Genomic DNA, 17,673 nt, shown 5'->3' with positions numbered 1-17,673 from the left:
TGTTCATGTACATCTATTGCTACACAAACAGAAATGCAAATAAAGAGAAGTTGTTCTAAGCCCTAAACAAAATTGTTCTTGCTTGCAAATATGCGATTAAAGAGAAGCTGTTCTAAGCTCTAAACAGAGCTGTTCATGCTTGCAAAAATGCAAATAAAACTAGGATGCTAAGGCTGAGATGCTAATTAAGGTAACAAGGAAGTCTAAGATTGATATACTTAATTCCAAAGCTGTTCTTTTCATTGCAGCAAGGAGAAAATCCAATAAGAGCTATAAATCTACAGCATTTCATGCTCTAACAATTCAATAAAAGGTCTATAGCTAATATGGACCCAAAACATGCTTGTTCTTCTTGTTATGTTCCCCGGCACAAACCAACCAGAAAGTACTGCTGTAACTAAAATCTTTGCAAACATGTTCAGTACATAAAGCAACAGAATTCTTCAAGTTTACTTCAAAACAACCCGGAACCCTAGTCCAATTCCCTGTTTAGTGCCATGGTAGAAACCAATAAGAGCAAAACACTCCACTTACTTAATCCATAATTTAGCATGCTTAATATGTATGCTACAGAAGGTAAGGAATGAAAGGGAAAACCCTAGCTTTGAAAACCGAAACCTATTGCCCTAACATGGTAAATTCGGCCCAGCACCCTTAGGACAACAAATTAGCACAGCAAAACCGAAAACAAGGAACGAAAATCTCGAAGCTATCCTACTGCAGGTGAGTAGCAACTCACTTCGCTGTTCTTGAACTTACAACCGGAGAAAAGAACTCCAAAGCTTCTAGGTTTCGGGTGAAGATGAAGATCTCGGTGATTCCTTCCTTTCCGCGTGTTCTCCTTGACGAGGAGAGCTCGGTTCCGCAAGAGCTCTTGGAAATTCCCTTCGGCCGGCCGTCGGGGACGAAGCTGGCTTCGTTTTTCTTCCGCTCGGGCAGAATCGGCGCACGCACGGGATGGAAGAAGGGAGAAAAGATGGGATTAGGTCACGGGTAAAACACTTAACCCTTTATAACCTATGTTTTATTTTTGCCCTTTACAATAACTTAAATACATCTCGCTACATACTTAGCTAACAAATCACGCGCATCCCAGTTGGTTGGCTGCACTCGGTTAAGTCAAGTTCGACCGGAGGTCTTAGGTTCGAGTCTCTACTTCCACATTTTTGGTCAAAACTTCTTTCTTTTTGTAAACATACTAAACGACCTCCAAAAATTACGTAAAAATACTCTAAAAATTCCTAAAAATCTCTAGAATATTTTAAAAGCATTTCCAATTATTTTTATGGACTTTTAAAATTTGAAATAGGGAAAATTGGGTCGTTACAAGTATCAACTGTACAAGATGAGATACCATAAGGAAACTGCAACACGTATCACAAATGATACACAATCGCAGAAAGTGCCTTGTCGTAGTGGGAGGGTTGTTAGGAAACCTAAAAGGATTCATGTTTTGGGAGAGTTTTTGGACTCGATCCCTGGAGGACATGAACCTGATCTTCGGACATATGACGAAGCACTCCAAGATAAAGATGCAACATCTTGGCAAAGAGTAATGAATAACAGAATTAGAATATATGTATTCTAATAAAATCTGGAAGCTTGTATGGTGTAAATGTTAGTTAGAGCCCTAGAGCCAATCATTTGATGATTGTATGGACTCATGTATCATATTCTTGTATATTAATAAAGGCATTTGTTTGGTTATTATACTTATTTGTATTAGTGCCAAATAGACTAAGTATAATAGCGTCCTTGAGTAGAAGGTTCATACCTATATCAATCGATTAGTTGAATCGATAGTGAGATGATATAGGGAACACTACTCTAAATCATTCCTAGTCGAGTATTAACATTCAGGGACAATGTTAATACAATAAGACTAGCATGTAGGTCAGCTCGATGACTTGATCTCACAAGTCATGGATATAGAGATATCAAGCTGACACATGGGTATGCATTAGAGAATGTATACTGAATGACCCGCCATGAGAAAGTATCATGGATCGTTATATGAGTGTCATATACTTTCTCATGTGGCTATTAGTATGACTATTAGTCCTTTGACCTGAAGTCACCATGGATCCCTACATAAGGAGTTATGTACTTTGTTTCGTCAAACGTCACCTGTAACAGGGTGGACTATAAAGGCGATTACTGGGTATATAACGAATTATGCAGAGGCATGTGAGTGATGTAGATGGGATCTATCCCTCCCATATGACGGGAGCGACATCGCTATTCTTGATAGAGTGAGACCACTAAGTGCATGGCCATGCCCAAATGAGTCAACATTAGATGTTGAGCTCATTTGATCGAGTGAGTCTACTTGGAGTTCAAGATTTAGATTGATTAGAGGATGACACGGCCTATGCCTCATATTGATCAATCTAGATGTCTAGGATAGAAGGACAATGTCACATGTTGTGAGGAGTCACAATTAGTAGTCACAAGGTGATGTCGGATCTCGACATTCTTGTAACTTGGGTAGTAATGATGTGTTGCTAGATACCGCTCATTACTTATGCTCCTAAATGGGTTTAGGGCATTGCCAACGTTACAAGAACCTATAAGGTCACACACTTAGGACAATTAGATGGAGATTAGGTTCATATGATGAACCAAGAGGATTAGATTCATTTGATGAATCAAATTGGATTAAAAGTAATCCAAATTGGGCTAATTGAGTTAGACTCAAGTTGATTCATGTATTTAATGAGTCTAATTTAGATTATGACTCATTAGATCAATTTAATTTAATGAATTAGATTCATTATATTAAGTTGGCTTGAATCAAATGGTTAGATTAGATCAACCATGAGAGAGATTGAGTCAAGTTTGACTTGACTAGAGAGGAAGAGGAAGAGTCAAGTTTGACTTGACTCTTTGCCACATCATGAGTGAGGTGGCAAGATGTGGACCAATAGTGTTGCTCCACATCATCTTGCTTTGCCACCTCATGGAGGTTACAAGCCTCCATTGCATTTAATGTGAGTTGACCACATTAAATGAGTGGAGGTTGCTCATTTGCCACATCATTGTGAGGTGGCAAGATGTGGACCAATGGTAATGGTCCACATCTTCATGATGTGCCACATCATAGGAGTTACACAACACCTCTTAATGGCCTCCACTTAATTGTAATTAAGTGGAAATGGGGGTTACACAACAAATTGTGGCCGGCCACTTTGGGTTGAATGAGAATTCATTTTTTTCATTCAAGTGGTGTATCTTCTTCTTCTTCCTCTTAAAGCTCTTCCTCTCCCTCTCCTCCTTGCTTGGCTGAACCTTACCAAGGTGCTAGCACACCTTTGTGTGAGGTTTTCTCCACCTACGTGTCCGTGTGGATACTTCTAGAGGACCGACGCTTGACGGTCTTGAGATCCGGCAACTCCTTGGACGAGCGGGAACGCGAAAGGGCTCGCTTCGAAGGTATAACTCTCATCTAGTGTAGATCTAGAGTCTTTGAAACTCATACTCGTATATTCGTTCGATTTTTCCCTTGCACGGATCTGTTGGCCTTGGGTGATTCGGGGTTTCCGCGACGCGAAAAGCGGTTTTCGCGGCCCGAAAAACCCAACAGATGGTGTAAAAGCCTTTGGGAGTAAAAAGGTCTATAATAGGAAAAGAGGGATAGACAGGAAGGTAGAAACTTTCAAAAGCAAGGCTAGATGGAAAAGGAAACTTTTTCACTGGTAGCCATGCTTAAGTCTATCCAGATTCTTTTATCTATTTGGCAAGTGGATGTCAAGACAGCATTCCTTAATGAAAGTCTTGAAGAAAGCATCCATATAAAGCAACCAGAAGGGTTCATTGTAAATGGCTAAGAGCATCTTGTGTGCAAGTTCAATCAATCTATGGACTGAGGCAAAGCTTCAAGGTCTTGGAACATCCAGTTTATCAAAGTAATCCAGACCTATGGATTTATTGAGTAAACGGATAAGTATTGTGTATACAAAAGGTGTGATGGAAACGTGGTGGTATTTCTTGTACTATACGTAGATAACATTTTTGGTAGTTGGAAACAATATCAAAATGTTGTCAGAAGTAAGGATATGGTTGTCCAAACAATTCGATATGAAGGACTTGGGAGAATGTATATATTCTTGGGATCAAAGTAATAAGGGATCGCAAGAAAAGAATATTTTACTTATCCCAAGCTTCATATATCGGAAAAAAAAAATCCTTGCTCGTTTTAAGCATGCAAAACTCCAAGAAAGGTTTCTTACCTTTTTAGCATGGAGTAACTTTATCTAAAGAAATGTCTCCGTAGACATCAAAGGAGATAGAGAAAATGAAGGTAGTTCTTTATGCTTCGGCTGTGGGAAGCCTAATGTATGCTATGCACGAGTTCAGAAATCTGTTTTGCCAAGGGCATAGTTAGCAGATATCAAAGTAACCTTAGACAAGGACATTAGACTGCAGTAAAGCATATATTAAAGTACCTTAGAGACACTAGAGATTATATGCTAGCTTACAAGGCAGTTAATTTGGTCCCTGTGGGTTGCACGGATTTTGATTTCCAGTCGGATAGGGACAATAGTAAGTCAACCTCGGGGTTTTGTGTTTACTTTAGGAGGTAAAGTCATAACTATGGAAGAGTGATAAGCATAGGTGTTTTTCTGGACTCTACCATAGAAGTTTAGTATATGGCAAGCCTCTGAGGTAGCCATAAAAGTTGAATGACTTAATAACCTCAAGATAGACTTAGATATGATTTCTGGTATGTCCAAAGATTATTACAATGATATTGGTGCAGTAACAAACATGAAGAAACCATAAGTCTATAAGGCAGGTAAACACAATAGAGCGCAAGTACCACCCAATACGAGAAATCGTATAAATGAGGAGAAGTTGTTGCTGCCTAGATTGCATCAGATGATGACCTATAGATCTTTTCACTAAGGCCCTTAAGGCAAGAGCTTTTGATGGGCATGTTGAAGGGTTGGGAATCAGATGTATGGTAGCAGATATGACAGCTTAGTCTTTTAGTATAAGTGGGAGATTACTAGGATGTATACTAAAAGCCTAGCTTTTGGTATAAACATTTATCTAGAAATAAGAATCACATTGGTCAAATGTCTACATTTATGATAAATGTAGTTGTTCAATTAATTTATATTGTAGATAACATGGCGTGTGGTGTCACACACAGAGGATCATGTTATCAGTACCTTATAAATTATAAACAGTAGCTCACGACCAAAATGGAAAGGAACAAACCATTGAAAGGTCGTAGTGAAATTAGGTATTAGTTTATCTTAACTATATAATTACACTAGTACACTTAGAGTGTATTGAGTAGGACCATTAGAGGTCGTTTCTTTTATACTAACTTTATAAAGGAACAAAGACCTCAGTTATTATGGAAGTGTGTGCTCTTAATCCTAATATAATAACAAGCACATATATTTGATATTTATTTCTTTAATTTATCAATGGGTGAGATTTAGTTCGATAAATCAATAAGCCCGATAAATTGGGAAATGATATCACTTATAGTGTGTGTTGTTGATTATAGAAGGAAACTGTGTCCTAGTGATCTAGGTTGAGAATGTCCCCAAGAGGAGCTCATAAGGATTGTCATGTTAAACCCTGCAGGTGGACTTAGTCCGACATGACGATGAAGTTGAGTGGTACTACTCTTGGAGCTAGATATTAATTAAGTGAGTTATCAGTAACTTACTTAATTAGTGGACTTTGTTATCTTAAACACAGGGAGACTAACACACTCATAATAAGAAGGAGCCCAAAATGTAATTTAGGATTGGTGCGGTAGTTCAATAATAGTTCTTTAGTGGAATGAATTATTATTGATGAAATTAAGTTGTGTGTTCGGGGCAAACACGGGATGCTTAATTTCATCGGGAGACCAAAACCAATTCCTCCTCTCGGTCCCTATCGTAGCCTCTTGAATATAGAGATTTATACCCACCACATATCCACCTTCTTACCCATCCAATGGGGCCGGCCAAGCTAGCTTGGAACCCAAGCTAGGGCCGGCCAAGACTAAGTGGATGAGCCAAGTAGGTGGCCGGCCACTAGAATATTAAAAAGGATTTTTTATTAAAATTATTTCTTATGTGGATATCATGATTTTAAAAGAAAGTTTAAAAAATTAAAAATTTCCTTTTAAAGCTTTCTACAAAAGATTAAGAGAAGAGATTAATCTCTTTCCTTATTTGTAGATTAAAAGGATGGTTTTAATTTTTGGTAAAAACTTTCCTTATTTGTAAATCATCTACATGTTTAAAAGAGAGTTTAAAATTTGAAATCTTTCCTTATTTGTTGATTAAAAGGTGGATTTTAAATTTTAAGAAAACTTTCCTTTTTAACCATGTTCATGATTTAAAAGAGAGTTTAAAAATTAAATATTCTCTTTTATAAGTTTCTACAAGAGATTAAGAAAAGATTTTATATCTTTCCTTATTTGTAGATTAAAAGAGATTTTAATTTTTAGAGATAACTTTCTTTTTATCCACATGTTTAAAAGAAAGATTTTAATTTATAAAATTTCCTTTTTATTAACCAATCATGAAGGGATGAAAATTATTGGAGAAATTTTTTATAAATTTCTAGAGACAAATTAGGAAGTTTTAATTAATTAAAACTCTCCTTGTTTGTAGCTTTAATATGGCCGGCCATATGAATTGATGAGAAGAAAATTATTTTTAATTAAATAATTTTTTTTTCAATGGAAAAAGAATTAAGGAAGTTTTTATTAAATTTTCCTTATTTGCCAAGGCCAAGGATTATAAAAGAGGGGGTAGAGGAGGCTTCATGAAAAATATCTCTATTCTATTTTTCCTCTCTTTTCTTCTTGGGTGTGGCCGGCCCTTTCTTTCCTCTCCTCTCCTTTGTGTGGCCGAAACCTTCTCATGGTGGAGATAGCTTTGGTGGCCGGATCTAAGAAGGAGAAGAAGGAGAGAAAAGAAGCCTCTTTTCTAGCATCCCTTGGAGCATGGTGGTGGTGGCCGAACCTCTTCATCCTAGGAGAAGTTTTGATGGCCGAAACTTGTAAGGAAGAAGAAGGTGCTTGGTGGTTCTCACCTCGGAAGATCGTTGCCCACACAACGTCCGAGGTTAGAAGAGGAATACGGTAGAAGATCAAGAGATTTTTCTAAAAGGTATAACTAGTAATTTTTCTTTCCGCATCATACTAGTTATTTTTGGAAATAATACCAAATACAAGAGGCTTACGATTCTAGTATTTCGAATATGTTTTTCAATGTTGTGTTCTTTTGTTTTTTCTTTTCCTTGTGATTTGATTGTTCTTTTCGGTTAACCTAAAGTTATTTTAGGAAATTAAATATTAGCTTTCCTTAAAGGTTTTGTCTAGTCGGTGGTGGTTGTTCCCATATCCAAGAAGGTCATGTGCCTCGCCACGTCAGTACTGGGAACCAATTATGGAAATTAATATTTAATGGAATTAATAACTTAGGTGATTTGGATCAAACGTGTAAAGTTCCGCAGGAGATCCAAGTCAAAACCTAAAAGAACAAATAGATTAAGTTTTGGATCAAACGTATTAAGTTCCGCAGGCAATCCAAAATTTAATTTAAAAGAACACATGGTAGCTAGGAAAAGGTTCAGACCTTTGTACAAAATTTTTGTACAGTGGAACCTCTAGGTTTTCCGAGTAGCAACCAACAGAAGGAAGCTAGGGCTTCGTCTCCGGCGGTCGGCCAAGGACCAATCCGAAGGTTTCTTCACATCCTCACGATCCTCTCGGCGAGGAGAACGTGTAGACGCGAGGAGTCGCCGGAAATTTCGAGCTATCCGAAACCCTAGAAGCCAATTTTGGTTGTAGGTTTAAGAACAAAAGTAAGTGCTTCTCACCTGCAGTAGGAGTAGCTCTTGGAGTCTTGTTTCTTCTTGTTTCTTTTCGAAGCATGCTATAAGGAACAGCGCTTTTGAGCTTACTGCCGTGAATCTCAAAGAAAGAAAATGAATGGTATAAGTTAAGCATGTGGGTTGTTTTTCTTCAGGCCTTGTAATTAGAAATTCATATTTTGAGTTAGATCTTTCTGTTTGTGATCTTAATGGGCATGATCGGTTCATATGGAGCTTTACAGGTTTCGGATTTTTGCTGCTAGGCAATGAACAAGAAATGGTTTTTTTTCTTGAGAATGTAGGTTTGGTTTCGTGGTTACTGCAATGAACGGCTATGTGTAGCATTTCGGTCTACTTTGTTTTCCTTGCCGTGGCACTGAGCATGAAGAACGGTTATGTTTTTTTGGTTCCAGTAGCAATTTCTTTACTAGTTGCATTGTGTATAAACTGCTATATATTTTGTGAGTATGCAGTGGGTTTTGCCTTGGTTTTGGGTGCATGTATCATGAACAGATAGCTTTAGTTCTTGATTTTTAAAGTATGAAACTTAGCATTCTGCATATTTAGTTTCGTGTTGAGTTATTGAGCATGAATAGATTGTATAATTGAGTAGTTATAAGTAAGAAAAGACCAAGGACTTAATTAAATCCCAAATTTCAGAAATTGGGATCAAACGTACACCAAGTGTTTGAAGAAATGCCGAGGCATTCCATTGTGGGAAGTATTTAAAGATAATATGTATTTTATTTGAAAATGCTAGTACCCGACTTCTGAGGTTGTCGTTAAATAAATCCAGGTGACCAATTCCGAGGTCTTGGCCCTTGTAAGACCAAGGTCTTTACCCTCGTAGGACTGGTGGCTCGCTACCTCAGTTTCTATTAGGGAGCGCGCAATGGTACTAAGTCTGGACCCAAGAGATTATTACTATTTTGAAGTATAAGAGTATAAGTTTTGGGAACAAATGGAATAAGCTTCACATAGGTTTAAAAATCAGCAAGTTTAGCTCTTTTATCCTAGCATGGTGTTTAGATTCTTCTTACTGTTATTTGTAAGCATGAGCAGCCTTACATGTTTAGCATTTCAGTCTATTTTGATTCCTTTGCTATTAGATGAGCATGAGTAGTTTCTTTTAAAGCATTCAGTTTCTAGATTCCTTCTTGTACATATGCATATCCGCTTACTAAGCATTCGCTTATAGTTGCATTTCCTCTTACTGCAGATAAAGGAAAAGGAAAGCTATAGTGAAGGAAGGCGACAAGGAGGTGTGGGATGGATGTGTGATGTCTGGACTATGGAAGCCTTGGGATCTTGCTAAAGAATTTATTAAGATTTTGTATTTAGACTAGTTGTGAAATTTAGGTGGATTAAGTCTCTCTTGCATTGTTGGAACTATTCTTTCATATTATTGGTTTGTCCATGGGATGTTTTTATGTTTTAGAATTCTTCCATTTAAATTGCTATGCACATTAGTCTCATTATTTAAGTTGTATCACTGCGCATGCATGTGCAGATTGATATATTTTAGTTGAAAACAAATGCTTGAGTAGAATTTGAGATGAGTTATTTATGTTTTTAGCTGCCACTAAATTGCTTGTTTTCGAGTTTTCATAGAGTACTAAGTGTTACTATCAACATGTGAGCAAGATTAGTTAAGTAAAGTTTATAGTTAAGTAACGTCCCACTCCCACAGACTAGCTAAGGGGAGGATAGGGTCGTTACATGAACAGTGTCCGAGGCGCCTCCATGGGGCTTGGAGGCGCCTCGGGTGTTAGCCGAAGCTAGCTATCCAGAGGCGCTGGAGGCGCCTCGGAGGAAGCTGAAGGTGCCTTAGACCAGGGGTTGGAGGCACCTTGGAGCAGCTTGGAGGCGCCTTCAATGGGATAAGGTGCGACCAGATCAGAGCTGATCCACGCGTGCGACTCGGCGGCCTGGAGGCGCCTCCAGCACTGTTTAAAAGGGGGGTCGAGGCAGAGGCTCAGAACAAGAATTCTAAATCAATCTTTCATCAACCTACTGCCTACGTGACGACCTTGAAGTGCTATTTCAAGTTCTCGACGATCCGGAGCTCCGATATTGTTTGATTCTGTCATCGGTATAAGTTTTCTTTAATTACTACACTTATTGTAACTTACATTTGTACAAACTCTTTGCGCGATATAGTTGTTACCCACAGTAAGTGATCAACGATCGCGAGCCTTGGAGTAGGAGTCGCCACAGGCTCCGAACCAAGTAAACGACCCGTGCCTTCTATGTTTGTGTGATTCTTTCTATTTATTCTGCTGCTTTATTACTCAAACGATTTACGATTCCGAAACGCAAAATAGCCACGAGCGCTATTCACCCCTCCCCTCTAGCGCTTCTCGATCCAACATACCATCCATCACAGATAATAAACACATCAAAGGCCTCAAATCCACGAAGATCGCAAACACAAAGCAAGTACCTCAAGGAGAACACCCATCGAAACAAAAGGGTCACAGAAATCTCGAGTTGAATCAAGATCTTCCCGAAATAAAACCGAATCACAATGCCCTTCAAATAATCAGACCTCATATTAATCATTTCAACATCTCCTAGGTTCCAATTCCATACCTCACAGATCCCATACATTCATAGGAAAAGAACTTGCCTTCCTCTTCTTTGTGCCCCTGTCGAACGCCCTTGCCCAACGCTTCGCGCCGCCGACGATCTACACCCGGTCGGTTGTGTCCTCCGCGGTTCTGCTGCGTGATGCGGTGCTTGGTCAGGCTCAAGATGCGGGGAGGAAGCTCTGTCAAAATCGCAGAGCTAAGCGGGGAAAAGAAGCGACGATATCGGGTACAGTGGAGAGGAAAGAATTGGGCAAAGCTAGGTATAGATTTTATACCTAGGTTAATTAAATCCTAACTTAGGGTAATTAAATCAATCAACTCCCAACTCAATTGGGTGTTATCATAGGCTTCCATCAACTTAATAGTTCTATCCCTTTGAAACGTATCGTACAAGTTCATTAAAATTTCTGAAATATTCCTAAAATTCATAGATGAATTTTTGTAAATAAATCCCTTAAGTAGCGCTCGTGTGACCTTAGAATATTTCATAAATAATTTCTTAATTATGCTTGTGAGACCTTACACGACGCCATCCCCGTTTCTTCCTCTTCTTCCCTTCTCTCGCGCAGTCTTCTTCTCTTCATCTTCCCCAAACCGTCGCCGCCGACGCCTCCTCTTCTCCCCTCCCCCGCGTTCATAACCCCCGGCCAAAGGAAAGCCTGAAGCCCTAGCATCACTTTCCCCTTCTCTTCCCCCATCGCTGCCTCGTCACAGAGATTCTGATCGCACTATCTCCTCCTTAGACCGATCAATATCCGCGCTGCGCTACCCTTCACCAGAGCAGTGTCGTTGTCATTCTTGTTGTGCCCTAGCCGGAGTTGCCCGTGCCCTAGTTTTCCTTCTCGCCGCGAGCCACAGTGTCGAGCACCACCCGATCTTTCCTCTTTGGGTCATGGATAAAAGTCAAGCATCCGAGTTGATCACCACCGAGCTCTAGATCCGTCTGACTCTTGCGTCATCTCCAAGCCATGCCCTAATCACTGCTTGCTGCCACCACTTGTCGATGCCACCCGCGAACCAATCGCCAGATCTTGGTAAATTCAAGGGTATCGCTAGAATAAGGTTCTTTTCAGTGTTGATTCTTCTTGTTTGGATTAAGGGAAGTGTCGGATCACTCTATTTCTTTTCCTCCTGATCAGATCTTGGACCTTCTCTTCCTTGCTATTGATTGAGGTCTCAGTTGAAGGTAAGATTTGGTTGGAATTTGGTTGTTGCTTGATTTGTTATCTCCACTTCTTGATCTCAACTTGATCTGACCAGTGGGAAAGATTCCAGCAGGGAGATTGTACTCTGTGGGGTGTTCTTGGTTCCGACATCAATTCCATCCAGCAGCTCACCTTGTTCTAGCAACAACAACATTATCTCTAGCTTGAGTTGAGGTAAGAGGTGGAGGAATTTATCCTTGTTGTAGCTTACACCTAAAATTGACATTAGGAAGATTAGAAATGATAGACCCAAGTGGTTGTCTTGATAGTTAAGGTTAATGGAGCTAACCCTAATTAACTTGTGAGTTATATTTAGCTAGGGATTAAATAATGGATTTAATCTAAGCTTCAGGTTAGACTCGATTATGTAGCTAATCGAGATATAATGGAAGGATTAGGGTTCTTGGTAAATAAGAATTTGATTTAGTTATTTGATATTTGTGGTAGTAGCTAAATTAAAGGTGTTATTACAGGACTTTGATTTATGACGAGCTATTTTACGTGAGGTTTCTTTTGGCATGCACTATATTGGAGGGGGGTACCTTGGCTTATCTCTTTTGATAATGTCATGTTGATGTGCGTAGTAGGTTATAGCCTCTAGTAATAATTATGTTTATCTTTACTTTGGTATGTCACTACATGATACATGTTGCATGCTTTTATCTGTTCTGTATTTATATTTTATACCCTCGTGTTTATTGCCATGATTATTTATGCTCATAGAGGTAGTGACATACCATGTCTTATGATACACCGGACTTGACATTTACCATATCTGACCCGTGTACCTAGATCTGTTTATTTGATCCATTTATTTTTGGTACATGTTTTATGGAGGTAGATATGGTCAGGATTTTCATGCTTAGTGTCATGCACCATCTCGTATGATTGCATGCTGAGCGATTGTCGGCTCCATTATTGTTGAGCATATCACCAGTTACATGGATCTATACACACAACCACTCATGGGTTAGTGGTCTTTATTCAGGCAGGGTGTGTTGCAGTAGGTTGCTCTGTTTGGCTCCGCTGACCCGCTCATGGGTAGTGGTGACGCAGCGTGGTAGCCGGCAGGGATCCCTCCTCTGGATTGTCTTAGGGAGATGAGAGCATTGAGCTCTCCCACTTATGATTTGGGGTAGGAGGATAGGTGTACTCCGACAGCATCCTGTCCACTCGATCACTCATTGATGTGTGTAGATTGTATACTCTTGTTTAGCATGTTTTGACGCACATTCACATACTTTGAGCATGCTTTATCTATGCATTTTCGTACTTCCAGCTTTCCTTTCAGCATATTTACTCTTTTTGTTCGGAGATCTGCTTTTGTGCATTTTTTGTATACAAGGGTCGAATTTGGTGAAGGATTCATGTTCGAGGCCAAATCTACAAGCGAAGCTAGAGAGGAAGGCACTGTACCTGAACCTTACACGGCCCTGCCATGGGGGGTTGCCCAGGTCGTGTGGAGATCCTTGGCCATGTGGTTGCAGCAGAAAAGGAAGTGGCCTCGGCCGTGTGAACCTCACACGATCGTGCCAAGATTTGAAGCCAAAAGGATCTAGGCCGTGTACACCACACGACCATGCAAGATTTCCAAGACCAAGAAGGCCCTGGCCGTGTGCACCACATGGCCGTGCAAGGTTTCCAGAGGCAGAGGCAGTGCAGACCGTGTAGATCTACACGGCCATGCAAAGGGAGTTGTGGAAGAAGCATGTCACGGCTGTGTATCACACACGACCATGTAAGGTAGGCAGAGAAGGGAGTGGTCTTGGCTGTGTGAACCTCACACGGCCGTGCCTCGGGGCCATGTGGTGCCTAAACCTCCCCTCTATATAAGGCCTCTTTCATGAATTGAAAGGGGATCTTCTCCCTTTTTGGGGGAAATCAAGATTTGGGCGTTCCTCTACCTTCTTAGAGGGATTTCCGATGATCTAAGGGCAGATCTTCATCGTTTCGACTCTGAGGAACGATGATTGGATCCGAAGATGGTTCTTCATCGTAGATAAGCTTTTCTTCCCTTTCTTTCTTGGATTTGGGATCAAGATGCTTGTATTCTTCTTATCTTTGGACTTTTTTCCTTGTTCTATGGATTAGATCTCTTGTTCTAGGATGGAGGGAGTAATTGTAAGGATGATTTGATGTAAAACTCTTGTAGATATGCTAATTTCCTATTTCTATAATTTTGTCCTGTTTCTATCTATCCTTTCTTGTGTGGATTGTTGTGATTAGGGCTTAATTACCATGCTTGATTGAATGTTTGGATATCTTATGGATCTTGTAGAGGTAATTCCTCATTCGATTTTTCGAGGGACGTACATGACAGGCATGCTCGTGTAAGGACGTTTGAGGGATGATCTTGAAGGTGAAATAGGGTTATTCAAGGGGGTAGGATAGATAGTATGCATTAATCTTTGTATTTTTATGCGGTTGACGAATTGTGAATTCCTATGTTGATTATCCGAGGGGCGTTCATGACAGGAACAAGCCCGTGTAAGGACAACATAGATTCATACCTAATTTATCACATTTAGGTATAGATTTTAGTCCTAGGTCGGTTGTCTATTGCAAGAGAGAACTGGAAACCTTCTACAAATAATGGACAATTGAGGAATAAGATTTGGTAGATCATTTAGATTTGATAACCTTACAAAGAAACCAAAACTCCTAGAACATCTCTTATCATTGCCCTTATTCTTGTTTCTTATTCTTTCATTTCTTTGTTTACCTTTCATAGTTATGCTTAGCTTTTGAAAACCAATTGATTTGTTGTTTAGCTAATTCGCGTCGATAAATCTTTAGTACTTAACCAGTCCCTGTGAATACGATATCTTTTATTATTACTTACAACATTTCTGTACACTTGCGGAGAGTCAACAAGTTTTTGGCCTCGTTGCTGGGGACTGTTTTCGATTAACATTAGTTGATTAGCATATGAGTTACTCTAGACATTTTTCTTTTTCTTTTTGCATTTTCCTTCTTGCTTTTCATTATGCATTTTATTTCTTGTCTTTAATTCTGCATTTTTAGTTTTTCTTGTAATTTTTTTTAGATATCTTGAGCACTAACATGTCAAGCAGGGCTTCAAGAGAATTTTTCACACCCATCAGCGCAAGAACAAGATCTTCCATTGATGAATATTATGGTTCAAATGATGATGAATTTGAGTTCCTTTGTGGAGTGTGTGGTAGCACATCTCATCCAGCTATTATTTGTCACTTCTTCCAAAATTCTGCTAATACTCCGGAACTTCAATTTTTGGTTCAACCTCAACATCAAGATACATATGAGCAAGTTCCTGATACTTATGGCTATGACTGGGGAGATTATCAAATTCAGAACCTTCAACCTCAGTTAATTCTAGAGCAGAGTGAGCAGTCATTTTCCCAGCAGCAGAACTCTGACCCACCTCAGCACTACAATCAGGATTGGATGGATTATCAAAATTTTGATTATAGAAGCATGCAAGGTCTTGATCATTCTTTTCAAGCATCTCAGAGTCTCTCAAAGTTTCAGGATGATTTTTCATTGTATAGACCACATCATTCACAACTAGATGAGCCGATTGACTTGGAGGACTCCCAAGACACAAATATTCCTGCTCCAAGTCAGATGGAGACCACAACTCAAGTTTCTGAAGAGCTAATGGTGCAACGGGGGATTTTATCTTTACTAATATTACTTCAAATATCTAATAATGTTGTTGATCCCTCTATTGATGACATTAGTGTTAGTGGACTTTTCCCTACTTATGATGATGATGTGGTAGATAAAAGTGTAGGGACATGTACTATGGAGGAAATGTTCCAAGGATCACCTCTCTTGGTCGCACAAGCAATTGATACTATGGAATTTGTAAATATGGAATTGGTTGATGATAATTGTGTAGGGACTTGTGCAATAGAAGCAAAGCCCCAAAAATCACTACTTTTAGAGGCACCACCACTCGAACCAGAGCTAGAACCACTATAAAATTCTGAAGAGGTCACATCCACTTGTTTAGAACTTTCAGGTACTTCTCAGCACTACAAGGTTAGTATTCTTAGTGATCTTTTAGAAAATTTCATAGAGGTACCTATAATTAACTTTGTTGAATATGATTCAGGGTTTATTACTTATTTATCTTATCTTGATATGGTTCTAGTTCTATACTATATAACATGCTTGTGGGAGGTTTGTTTTTCTTTTTGGTGTGTAGGTTTTCAAGAGGCCAATAATTGGAAGCTCATACTGAACCGTCTTCGACCACCTGAAAGAACTTTAAAGAAGACGAAGATGGAGAGGGCGATACTTCACTTTTTAACTCCAATATTGATGGCTCCCTCCATAATAAGAACCCTTGATAAGAAGGTTCTAAAATATCTTACCCCTCCAAGAGTGAGATTTAGATGAATCTTATGAGGTGGTCGAGCTAATGACCTTAAACAAGCGCTTCTTGGGAGGCAACCCAAGTTCAATCTTGTTTTCATTACAGTTTTGGTTTCCTTTAAGTTCCTTTCTAGTTTCATTTCTTTCCTCATAATAAGTTCATACCCTCTACTTGATTTTTCTTGTCTATCATTATTTTATAGAATTTAAAGTTGTGGAGGAATGTATGTATTGGATAGAAAAGTAACTTCAAGCACATGAATGTCAACCATTTGGAGCTCATCACTTGGTAACTCCTCTAACTTCATAAAACCTTCTCCATATATCATTTCTAGTTTTCATTGGGACAATGAAAAGTTTAAATCTGGTGGGATGCATTTGGTTTAGTTTAGTTTTTGTATAATAATTTTTTGTTTTTGCTAGTTGCATCATTCATCACATCATGTTTGTTTGTCCTTATTGCAAAATACTAGCACGTTTATTCTAGATTCCATGTGGTTTATTGGTTACTTATGGTGTTATTATGTTTAGTGATCTATTTTTTTCTATCTATGATAGCATGAAGTGAGCAATGTTTTTACTATAAGAGTTTAAGTATTGGCCTTGTTTTAGGATCTCTATACACTATGCCTGTTTTTTATGGTTGATAACTCTAAAATAGTCATGATTCATAGAATTGGACTAGTACTTGTGCTTCTATGGTGACCTCTTAACTACATTTTTGTTACTGGATAAACTTAGATCATGTAAGCTCATTTGGAAAAATCAATTCCAAGAAAAAAAAATAAAAGTTTGTTCAAGTTTAATACTTTGAAAACATTCAAAGAAGAAAAAAAAATAAGGGATAAAAAATAGTTTTGTGAGTGGAAACTAGTAATTCACCCCTTTGAGACCGAGTTAGGTTACTGGGGAAATGAATGCTATGTTTCTCTTGATACTGAGTATTCCTTTGAGACCTTGTGTAGACGATGCATAGTATTTTTTAGGGGAATGAACCTTGCGTGTGGCAGGTAAGTGCCTATCGCCGGAAGTATAAGGAATACAATTTTATGATGACTTGATTAGACTTAGGGATTGAAACTTGATAAACATAGGCCACTTTCGCACTGAGCACGGAGGACTACTATTTAGGTCATACTCAAACTACTTTTGTATTTTGCTCACCAATGAAATCATTTGATAGGATTAGATTGGCTTGCTAGAGATTATGATGCACTATTTAACCACATGAATCTAGATTGCGGGTTTTGCTTGAGAACAAGCAAATGTTTAAGTCTGGGGGTGTGATATGCGTAGGTTATATACACTTTTATGCATGTCTTGACACACATCTACTTGTATTTCATTAGCATAATCCATATTTATTGCACCCTATTTCATTATAATGTCATACTTCCCTAAACCCTAAACCCTATAGTGGTCCATTTTAATAAATTAAAATAGAATGAGGTGGTAGGATCTCACAGCAGTTGTGTTACGCCCCGGGGGAGTCCTTGTCCGAAGAAATTTCGGCAGCATCTCCCCTATACGGCTGACAATCTGAAATTGTCTACAATGCCCTCTAGGCCACATATACCTCGACCAACACAGCCGGAACAATAACAATAATATAAGGCAATCACCCACGCAGTTAATAGTTAATAAACTAGAATAGTGATAAGAGGACTAAAAAAATAACCCTA

This window comes from Zingiber officinale, chromosome 11B, assembly GCF_018446385.1.
Source record: "Zingiber officinale cultivar Zhangliang chromosome 11B, Zo_v1.1, whole genome shotgun sequence".
Taxonomy (NCBI): Eukaryota; Viridiplantae; Streptophyta; class Magnoliopsida; order Zingiberales; family Zingiberaceae; genus Zingiber; species Zingiber officinale.
The sequence above is the reverse complement of the archived record's forward strand: the minus strand, read 5'-3'. Positions refer to the sequence as shown.